The sequence below is a fragment of the Mus musculus genome, chromosome 4 (assembly GCF_000001635.26).
Source record: "Mus musculus strain C57BL/6J chromosome 4, GRCm38.p6 C57BL/6J".
NCBI lineage: Eukaryota > Metazoa > Chordata > Mammalia > Rodentia > Muridae > Mus > Mus musculus.
In genome coordinates this window covers 117,509,342-117,521,006 of record NC_000070.6, presented here as the reverse complement: position 1 = coordinate 117,521,006, position 11,665 = coordinate 117,509,342, and the positions used below count along the sequence as shown (strand labels likewise).

Genomic DNA, 11,665 nt, shown 5'->3' with positions numbered 1-11,665 from the left:
CTTCTTTCTTCTTTTTTTTTTCAAGACAGGATTTCTTTATGTATCCTTGGCTGTTCTAGAACTCACTTTGTAGACCAGACTGGCCTCAAACTCATAGAGATCCCCCTGCCTCTGCCTTTGAATGCTGGGATTACAGGCATCTCCCACCACCACTTTGTGAAAAGTTTTTTTTGTTTGTTTGTTTTGTTTTTTAAAGTAAGACCTAAAATCTAAGGTTAGCAAAACAATTTTAAAATTAAATTATAGAGTTAAAACCACAATAAACAAAATTAAAAGACATGATAGAGTGGAGTGACACATTTTCAATATCTGTAATGATTAAAGGGTTAACAGTTACAAATACTGCAAGAATCCAACAGAGAGTACAGAAATAATAACCTTCCCTTCATGATTAAAGCATAGGAATTAGGAAAGTCACAGACGATATGCCTAATATTAACATTTCCAACAAACATTTGAAAAATTTCTCACGTTCACTTTTAACTAAAGAAATGAAGTTAAAACAACAGCAATACACACTTTCCATAAGGCTAGGCTAGTTTTAACAAGCTATATGAATGAATGTCCAAAGTTGGGCTGTTATTACAAAGCATCATAGAAGCTGGGTGTGGTAGCATTTGCCTGTAATGTGAGCACTCATGAAGCTAAAGCAGGAGAATCAGGAATTCAAAGCCAGCCTAAGACATGTGGAATTGAAGGCTAACCTGGGACTTGGGGCTACATAACAAGACATCACCTCATCAAACACTGCTCACACATCATCGCATCGGAAATGAAGCACCCGCAGTTGAATGACTTATAGATGACAACAAAATAATCTCTCCCAGTCTGGGAGGCTGAAGTCAGGGTGTGGAGTTGGTTGGGGTTCATTGAGGACCTGTAGAGGACCGAGCTGCAGCCCGCCAATGCTACAGACACATGAGTTCTTATTCTGTCCTTACTTGGTGGAGAGCTAAGGTCTCTTTTACAAGTGGCTTAATTAAGGGAATTGTACCTCCCAATGCTGATCAGCGGAGAGTTTGATTTCAATATGTGATGGGTGGAGGAGGAGGAACCAGTTACACAGCACCTAGTCTATAACAGAAAGCTATGCCACTGCCAGTTAGCTGCAAAACCTTAATACAGTTGATAGGGAGTGTCTACCAGCTCAGCTTCCATTGGAAACCATTGGCAAGGGTTTATCCAAATGTCTCCCTTGCCATCGAACTTGAAGAACGATCAGGCCAAGAATAAGACTCATGGGACTGGAGAAATGGCCCAGTGGTTAAGAGCACTGGCTGATCTTCCAGAGCTCCTGAGTTCTATTTCCAGCAACCCCATGGTAGCTCACAACCATCTGTAATGGGATCCGATGCACTCTTCTGGTGTCTCTGAAGATAGCTACAAGTGTACTCATATATACTTATATTCAATAAATATATCTAAAAACTAAAAAAAAAGAATAAGACTCCTGAGTTTCCCTTGGGTCACTGCACCATTGTTTCTGAAGCTGAGCATTCTTTAGATCCTTGACCCTCATCCCTCTCTTAGCTGGTTTGAGCTCATCCTAAGTAGCTCTCTAGGGAAGAGAGCATACAGTTTTGATCTTCTAAGCCCTTGTTTGTTTCGTAATGTCTTCTTTGGCTTGTATGTATAGTTGACATCTTTTTTTTTTTTTCCAAGATGTACTTGATGTTTTGCCTAAGGTCTCTTTTATAAGTGGCTTAATTAAGGGAATTGTACCTCCCAATGCTAATGTCTGTGTGAGGGTGCCAGGTCCTCTGGAACTAGAGTTACAGACAACTGTGAGCTGTCATGTGGGTGCTGGGAATTGAATCCATGTCCTTTGGAAGCCTAGCCAGTGCTCTTAACTGCTGAGCCGTCTCTCTGGCCCTGTAGCTCACACCTTAGTCAGGTAGAGTGATTCTTATTAGTACCATCAGAAAGCTGTTTCAGTTAATCCCAGGTTAACAGTCCTGGCAGCTATAGTTTACCAAAACAACCCTGGTACATTTTTAGTGATCTGATGCTTTTTTAAAAAAAGATTAATTTTTAATATTTTTAATTATGCATGTGCTGTTATGTGGACATGAGTACGGGTGCTCACAGATAGAAGTGTTGAACGCTCTGGAGCTGGGGTCACAGACGGTTGGGACTTTTATCGTTTCCATATATGTTCAAGCTGCTGGTATGTAAAAGACTTCCTAGTCTGTTTTAAAACTTACCGGTCGGTCCACCTCCGCCCTACCCTGCCTACTCTACCCACCCCCTCTAGAAGCTTTATGGGTTTAGCTTACCAGGGACACCTCTGCTCTGGTCACTGTGTTACAGCATCTCTCACCGGAGGCCTCCTCTAAGGGATATTTTGCTACTCCGGAGTATTTTATTTCTTTGCTTATTTGTTTAGTATCTTTCTGACTCTGCAGATCATATAGGAGAAGGAACCACATCTTGGTCTCTTTCATTTTTCCTTTATTCCTAGCATCAATAAACAGGCTTGTGGAGCTGAAGATGGTCCACGGTGACAATTGTCTGACTTTGGTTCCCAGCATCACCATGAGGCAGCTCAGAACCATCTGTGACTCCAGCTCCCGGGCGCTCCAACATCTCCATCTGTGCTCCTGTGCTGTGTGCACATGGTTAAAAACATTAAAACAATCTTTAAAAAACAGCATCAGATCACTTGTTTTAAGGCCCTAGGATTGCTTTGATACATTCAACTTATTTATTTGTCTGTTTATTTATGTATTTATATTTTCGAGACAGAGTCACATGTAACTTATGAGGTTTGCAAGTCATTATATAGGATGACCTTGAATTCTTAATTCTCCTGCCTCCACCTCCAAAGTTCTGGGTTACAGGCACGAGCTGTGTTTTGGTAAGTATTTATTTCTAATCTTATTATAAATTATGCAGTGAACATTCTTGGTACATGCCTATCTTGAATTATTCAAATGTTGAAATGTCTGGGAGTGAGATTACTGTACTAAGGCACACACGTTTTATATTGTGATAACCCATTGTTAGACTAGTTCCAAGTTTGTGCTTTTACCCAAGTACCCATTTTCTGTACCTATAATGAGCAGAGTCAGTTTTCCTAATTGTGCCGACATATAAATACCTCATTTTGTTCATATTTTTCCTTCTAAGGTTTATGATTTTTTTCTATGATCGCTTGTAGTTCTTATGTTGTACGTTGTCTATTTGTGCAATTTAAACTTTTCCTACAGTTTATGGGTGGTTTTTCTATTGGTTATTACAGCTTCTCAACTTAACAGTAAAAAGATCTCTGTTGTCCTTTGAGATAATTTATGACCCTTTTAGTATACAAGATGTTTATATATGTTTGTACCTAGTACTTTGTTTTGTTTAGTTTTGGTTTTTTGTTCTTTTGAGACAGGGTCTCTCTGTATAGCCCTGGTTGTCCTGGAACTAAATTAGGCTGGCCTTGAACTCACAGAGATCAGCCTCTGCCTCCTGAATGCTGGGACTTAAGGCATACACCTCCCACCCCCCACCCCAGTTTGTAGGTAGTATTTTATATCTTCTGGCTTTGGGGACGTGTCTTAAAAGCCTCATTTCACCTCAAGATTATATAGGGTTTTTTTTTTACATATTTTCTCCAAGTATATTTTTGTGGTCTTCTTTTTTTCCCTTTGAGTCTAAGGAATAAGTTAGTGATAGGTTTTTGTTTCTTTGTCTCCTTGTTTCTTCCTTTCTTCCCTTCTTCCTTTCTTCCTTCCTTTCTTTCTTTCTTTCTTTCTTTCTTTCTTTCTTTCTTTCTTTCTTCCTTCCTTTCTTTCATGACTGGCCAGATATTCCAAAACCATTTGCCAAGTTAGTCACTGTATCTCCCCTACTTACATGTAGTGACTATTGTGTACCTGGTACTTTCTAAGTCCTTCGTATACTTAATTTAGTTTGATCCTTGCATCAAGTGGTGACAAAAATCAGATTTGTATTTTAACATACAGTGGAGAGAAAGGAGGAAGGGGAGGGGGAGAAAGGGGGAGGAAGGGAAAGAGGAAAAGAAAAAAGAAAAAAGTGTAAAGAGATTTCCCATGTGGTCAGTAGATTGGCAGCCTATATTAAATTCCCCAGAGAAATAGAACCAATAGAATGTATGTATATGCTTAAGAGGGAATTTATTATGGGAATTGATTTACATCATTATCGAGGTTGCTAAGTTGTCTGTTTTACCCTCTGCAAGCTGGAAAACTAGGATTGCTAGCAGTATGCTTCAGTCTGAAAATTGTAAGGCCAATGTTGTATGTTCCAGAATGCTACACATGAGGAGCTGGAACTCTTATATCTGGGGCAATAGAAGATCTCCCTTCAAGGAAAGAGGCAGACATTTTATATTCTCCCACCTTCTGTTTCACTCACATTGTCTATGGATTGTCTGGTGCCCCCACACACTGGTGTGTTAGCTGGTTTTCCCTTACTATAGCAGATACCTGAGATAAATTTATAAGGAAGAAAGGTTTATTTTGGCTTACAATTTTAAAACATTTTTTAACATATTGTTGATGCCTGTAGTTTTTAGGCTAGCATTCAAAACCACATCAGCTGGAGGATATTAAATCACACAGTGAACCCCAAGATTGTGCTGTTTCTAGAAAAACCTGTTTCTAGTTGTGGCGTGGCTCAGCCGTTACTACACACCTTTAGTCCCAAACAATGAAGGTAAAGCTAGTTTGTAGAAGGAAACACCTATGTTTGAAAGTGATGTCTAACGGAGTGGCAGGAAAAGTGATGAATCAGAGAAAGATTTGACAGGATAGGATATGTTCAGCTCTCATGAGAAGAAAGAGAAAAGAGAGACCATGAGAAAGAGAGAGAGAGAGAGAGAGAGAGAGAGAGAGAGAGGAAGAGGAGGCAGTTTTGCTGGAAGAGTTTTATAGACATATTGAAGAGAAAACAAGCTAGACACAAGTAAAGGACGAATGAGCCACAAAATGAGAAGGAGCCAGAAGATTAGAACATATTTCCAGAGTTAGCTTGATGCCAAGCGGAGCAAAAAGTCAGAGGCCAAGAGAATCGAATCAGTCAGCTTGGAGAGGAATTTGAGCCAGAACAGCTGAGTTGAACTATCCAGCCAGAGTTCAGAAAGAGCTAGAAAGGGTGAGCTTAATCATCAGTAAGTCTCAGAGACTGAAAACATTTTAAGCCTAGAGTAGATTGTATGGAAGAGGCTAGAAGCCTCCAGGACAAAGCCTAGGTTAGCAGATGGGGGCTGTAAGCCTCTGAGACAACAATTACTTCAGGTGAATCAGTAGAGAACATGGCAGACGAAGCTGATCACCTCATGGCAGTGAAAGCAAGAAAGACTGGGCTGGGATCTCAATATCCCCTCCATAGGTATACCCCAAACTTCCTCCCATTAGACGTCCCTCTTAAAGGTTCTATGACCTTGAATAGCACCAAGCTGAGGACTCAACCTTCAACCTTTAACACATGAACCAATGCTGTGGGGAAACACTCAAGTCTATATAAAACTATAACACACAATCTACTCGTTCTAACATTAGTTTTCCAGAAATATCACTCCTATAAACACTTCCAGAGGTTTACCAGCTATCTGAGCAAACTTGAGGCCAGTGAAGCTGATATATAAAATTATCTATCACAATAGGAGAATAATTCTAGACTATCATCTATCTATCTATCTATCTATCTATCTATCTATCTATCTATCTATCTATCTATCCATCCATCTATCCATCCATCCATCCATCCATCCATTCATCTATAATATCCATTCATTCCTTTATCTATCTATTCATCCATTCATCTATCTATCTACCTACCTATCTATCTATTTTTTGGTCAGTTAGTCTAGGCTGGCCTTGAACTTGCTCTGTAGCCAAAAATGACTTTTAAGTTGTGAGTGTCCTGCCTTCATCTCCTATGTGCTGGAATTACATGGGTGTGCCATTATGCCCAGCCAAAATCAGGTATTTAAATGATTTAAGCAAATAGCTCTTTAAAACACTATATTCTGTGACTACAGAGATGTCTCAGCAGTTAAGAACATTTACTAGTCTTCAAGACCCACATGGCAATTCATAACCTTCTGTAACTCCAGTTCCAGGAAATGGATGGCATCTTCAGGCTTCCTCCAGGACCAGGTACAACCATGGTGCACACATATACAGGCATAAGCATAAAAAAACCCTTTTAAAAAAGAAACACTATATTCTAGCTCTTTACTTGTGGGTAACAATCAAATATCAGATACCTTGCATGTCAGATATTTGCATTATGATTCATAACAGTAGCAAAATACAGTTATGAAGTAGCAACAAGAGTAATTTTATCATTGGGGTCACCACAGCATGAGGAACTGCATGAAGAGTCACAGTGTTAGAAAGAAAGAACTGCTCTAGAACCTTAGAGTGCATGGCTCACAGTGAATATTAGATATTATTAGAATATTAGAGTGAAAAAAAACCACATAATCAGTTGGACGATGGGGTTGAATAAAACTTGTTGAATGAAAGTGATTAATAATGACCTGGACCAGGTTGGTGGCTGGAGAAAGTAGAGAATAGTGAGAAATAGTTTGGGGATAAAACTAACAAGTCTTGGTGATTATTTAAATATGGAGAGAAGCTGTTGGTACACACATAGAAACCCAACATTAGTAGGTGGAGGCAGGAAGACTACTATGAGTTTGACGCCAGTCTGGGCTACACAGTGAGCTCTAGACTAGCTGGGGATACATAGCAGCAATGATGATGATGACAATGATCGATGACGATAACTTTTCAATCTGCCCTCTGCAGGGGAACTGCCAAGTTCTACCAAGATTCAGATTTTCGTCACAGGGAAGACCACCACACTCCAGGCCAAACCCTCGGACACCACAGAAAATATGTAGGTTAGAATCAAGGACAGGGAGAGAATTCGTGCTGATTAGCCCAGGCTGCGCTTTGCTGGCAAGCTACTGGAAGATACCATACATTGACTGCAACATTCGAAAGGAGTCCTTCCATCTTGTATTGAGAGTACATGGTTGCGCAGGGCAGAGAACAACACCTTACAGCATTCCCAAGCAGAACAAGCTGAAGGTTATGTCGGTTGGGCGAAATGCTGGGAGGAGGTTGAAACACCTTCAACAAGACTGTCTTTCTGACGAGTGTGGGGCTGGAGTTTCATCCCCAGCCACTCTGATAGACATTACTGTGGCAAGTGTTGTCTGACTTACTGCTTCAACAAACCGGAAGACAAGTTACTGTGTATGAGTTAATAAAAAGACAGGAACTGATTTAAAAAATAACATTAAAAAAGCAAATAAATCAACGAGAAGATATTTATGGGTAAGTTCATAAAACATATTCAATACTGAAAGGATAAAATGCAGTGTGAAACTTTACAGCTTCTGTTTCAAATGCCAGGTCTAACCTTGTATGTGTTTATTAAGTTGCACACATTTGGGGTCTAGCTAATTTTGGTGGGTGATGATTTCATTTATGTGCAAGGTTTTTTATATAATAAAAATTATTTTTAAAAAATCAAGAGAGCTGAGCGTGGTAGCACATGCCTTGCCCTCCTAACACTTAAGATTAGATTGAAGCAGAAGGATTACTGTGAAATTGAGCTACACATCAAGTTCCCCACCACCCAGAGCTACTTAGCAACACCCTATCTCAAACAAATTAATAAGAGAGGAGAGATACCTAGGATGTAGGGAAGACATAGGTTTAAAGGGTAATGTCGAATTTACCTCTGGACACACTAAATTGAAAGTAACTAGGAGAGAACCATTTGAAGAAGCCAGATGAGTAGTTAGAGCCACCACAGAAGGTCTGACTATGAGGCACAAATATGTGCTTCTAGGAACTAAAGCTACAGGAAGACTTGTATCACATAAGGGCTGGCTGCTGAATAAACAGAGACAAATGCTTAGAAGAGATCCCTAGAAAACTCCCAAGTTTAAAAGTTTACTGGAAGAAGAAGTGGGGGGGGGGGCAACATGCCTATGAAAGGGCTTCCAGAGAGCTAAAAGAAGCCAGAAGTGGGATTGGAAAGGGAACAGTCCAAGAAAGAGACTAAATGGAATGATGGGCTGGAAATGTTCTGCTAGATAAGTAGAGAAACAAGACAGAAAGGGGAGGGGGAGAAGAAGAAGAAGAAGAAGAAGAAGAAGAAGAAGAAGAAGAAGAAGAAGAAGAAGAAGAAGAAGAAGAAGAAGACGGAGAAGGAGAAGGAGAAGGAGAAGGAGAAGGAGAAGGAGAAGGAGAGGGAGAGGGAGAGGGAGGGGGAGGGGAGGGGGAGGGGGAGGGGGAGGGGAGGGGGAGGGGGAGGAAGAGGAAGAAGAATAAATAGAAGAGGAGGAGGAGGGGGAGGAGGAGGAAGAGGAAGAGGAGGAAAAGAGGAAGAAGAGGAAGAAGAAGAAATAGAAGAAGAAGAAGAAGAAGAAGAAGAAGAAGAAGAAGAAGAAGAAGAAGAAGAAGAAGAAGAAGGAAAACAAGAAGAACGAGAACAACAAGAAGTAAAATAAGGAGAAGGAGGAGGAAGAGGAAAAGGAGAAAGGGACCAAAGAACTGATACTCTGATAAGACAGAAGAATGAGTGCAGATAAACAGGCTTAATAGGCAGCCTGGAGAGTAGATGACTGCAGCCAGAAAGTTAAATTCCTAATTTTAGAAGCAGAAAACATAGCATAGCCAGAAGCGATGCCAGGGATAGGAGGTTGAGTAGTTCCGTAGGAAGCTGATGCAAACTAGGTCTTCAGATTGACTTTGAAGGATTCACAGCATGAGAGGAGGCAGCCAAATTCAGGTACTTTCTGTTAATAAGAAGGAAGTTGAAACTGGACTGCTAGCACACGCCTTTAATCCTAGCACTTGGGAGGCAGAGGCAGGAGGATCTCTGTGAGTAAGAGGCCAAGAAAATGAGGACTGTTTTGGACTTAAGGAGATATTTAGAAATGTTGGAAAGCGCTGTCCTGCAGAAGACAAACATGGAAAGGCAGAAAGGGCTTGTAGGTAACAAATCCGGCTCACCCGGTTTACTGAGCCTGGAAAATTGGCTGACCTGAGAGCTTTAGAAAGTCGGCTGTGGGCTGGAAAGTCTTGCAAACATTTCTTCCTGTGCGTAGTTTGGTCAGTCTTAGGAAATGCCCCAGCAGACGGTCAGGGAGAGCAGTAGGCTTGAAGTTCAAGGTTCTTCAAGGAAACAGGTGAACAGCAGTCTGAAGCAGACCAGCTAGGATTCGGGTCCACTGCAGTACTTTATAACTAGGGGTTGTACATCTTGATGTTCGTAGTATGGAATGGTTTGTATGGGAAAGGAGGAAATTAAATGACTCCAGGAGGCTCCTTGGTGGGCCATCCAGCTCCAATGGGCTAGCTATAGGGCTTAGTAACTCTGTCTCAAGAAAAAAAAAAAAAAGCAAAAAACCCAAAAACAAAACAACCCCCCCAAAACAAACAAACAAACAAAATACAACACCAAGGAAGATGATGCCTAGGAGGTATGAAACCTGAAACCGTCTCCTAGACTCATAGATAAACACACAAACACACACACAGAGACACAAGCACACACACACACACACACACCACTGGCCCAGGAATCTTGAACCCAGATTTACAGATGCAGAAATCATTTAGAATTTGTTTCCATTGTGGTACTTTTTTTTTTTTTTTTTTTTTTTTTTTTTACTTTTTCCAAGTATTGAAATAGTATCCAACTACCATTTTCAAAATACTTTACTAGGTTAAAATTTTAAACAATTTGGCCACTTCCTCCAGGTTTTATCTTTTTTTTTAGCACATTATATATTTGTTTAGTTAAACACATACACACATATCATACAAAACTGAATGTAGCTATGCTTAAGAGAGAAAAGTATAGAGTGTAGTTGTCATTTGTGTTTCCTGCGAACGCCTTGTAGAATCAATAGAAAACGCATTAGGGGACCAGGTCATTGTGCGGCAGCCTTCCCTCTCCACTGCTGAGCCTTGGAACTTCTTGCTCCACTGAGTTTCTGAGAACCTTCTCATTTCAAGCCTTCACTTGGCACTGTTTATGGATACATCCTTTTTTTTTTACACTGTGAAAGCAACTTTTTTAACCTACACATAATCTATTGTAAGGTGTATATTTTCCCACATCTTAGTAGCACTAAAATTGAGTGTTTTATAATCTGAATTGCCTTTGATTTGACTAAATACTTTGTTTTATCCCCTTACACAGCCGACTTTAATCCTGATGGACTAAACTATGAACAAATGCTGGTTTATTGTTTAGCTAATATGCAAATTAAGAAGAGGCCTTACAGTTACTACTTAAATGCAGTTTGTTTCAGATTGTATTTGTGTGTGTGAGTCTCTCTGTGTGTGTGTATGTGTGTGTGTGTGTGCTACAGCACAGTTGTCAAAGGACAACCTGTGAGAGTAGACTCTCTCCTACTCTGTGGGCCTGGGGATCGAACTCAAGTCATCAGGTTTGGCAGATGAGACATTTCCCTGGGTTTGGTTGGCATTAGCGTCTCACTGTAGCTCAGGTTAGCCTTGGGTTCTTAAGGTAATTGAGAGAACTTTGAACCTCTTTTATATCTACATTGGCATTCTGCCTGCATGTCTGTCTGTCTGTCTGTGTGAGGGTGTCAGGTCCCCTAGAACTGGAGTTACAGACAGCTGTGAGCTGCCAGATGGGTGCTGGGAACTGAACCCTGGTCCTTTGGAAGAACAGCCAGTGTTCTTACCTGCTGAACCATCTCTCCAGCCCCCACCTTGAACTTTTGATCTTCCTGCCTCCACTGTGCAAGTGTTGGAATTACAGGTATGCACCATCGTGTTTAGCTTCAAACTTAATCCTGATAGTATTCAGATACTTACATTGTCCTCAGTGAAACACTAGGGTGTTTATCATCTTTCCAGATAAAGACAGGAGCTGTGGATGCCTGAGTGAACATTTTCATCATTCTGGAGGCCAAAGAAGGAGCTCGAGTTCAAGACCAGCAAGACACTGTTGCAAACAAAATACGGTTTTAAAAAGGGAAATAAATAAGGAAGGTTTAATTATCACCAACTTTTATGACTCGGAAATGGATTTAAGGTGAGGAACCCAGGTCAATGGTAGCATACATCCTAGCACATGCTGATGGTCCTCAGTACTGCACAAAGAAAAAATAATAATATTCAAAAGGCCCTTCTCAGGAATACTGTACTTTCTTTACTTTTATGTAGATTGTATCATCCACATCACTCCAAAAAAACTCAACAACAAGCAAACAAAACCAAACAAACCCTTACAATAGAAGAGAAAAATCTAAAATAATATGTGATTTGCCCAAATCTCACATAGTTAATGCCTGTCTTCCTAGCTTCTTTCCTTCCCTTTTTCCTCTTCTTTTCTTTCCTTTCCTTTCCTTTCCTTTCCTTTCCTTTCCTTTCCTTTCCTTTCCTTTCCTTTTCTTTTCTTTTCTTTTCTTTTCTTTTCTTTTCTTTTCTTTTGAGACAGGGTGTATCCATATAGCCCTGGCTGTCCTGGAACTCACAGAGATCCACTTCTACACATATCTCTGGGTTCCTCTTCCATTAGCCTTTTCTTTCTTTCTCTTTCTAGATTTATTTTATTTATATGAGTACACTTTAGCTGTCTTTAGACACACCTGAAGAGAGCACCGGATCCCATTACAGATGGTTGTGAGCCACCATGTGGTTGCTGGGAA

The 11,665-nt window shown here is 40.4% G+C and overlaps 1 long non-coding RNA gene across 3 annotated transcripts; it reads right to left on the bottom strand.

The window, feature by feature from the left end:
* Nucleotides 1–1,407: 1,407 nt before the first annotated feature.
* On the bottom strand, nt 1,408–11,646 carry Gm34669. Of its 3 annotated transcripts, XR_001784411.1 has the most exons (4): nt 11,606–11,646; nt 10,830–10,959; nt 9,022–9,152; nt 1,408–2,605 (listed from the first exon to the last, which is right to left on the bottom strand). It is a non-coding gene; the product is annotated as a predicted gene, 34669 (long non-coding RNA). The 3 variants fall into 3 exon arrangements; XR_376573.2 differs by lacking the exon at nt 9,022–9,152; XR_376572.1 differs by lacking the exon at nt 1,408–2,605 and having other exon boundaries at nt 8,469–9,152.
* Between the last annotated feature and the right edge of the window lie 19 nt (nt 11,647–11,665).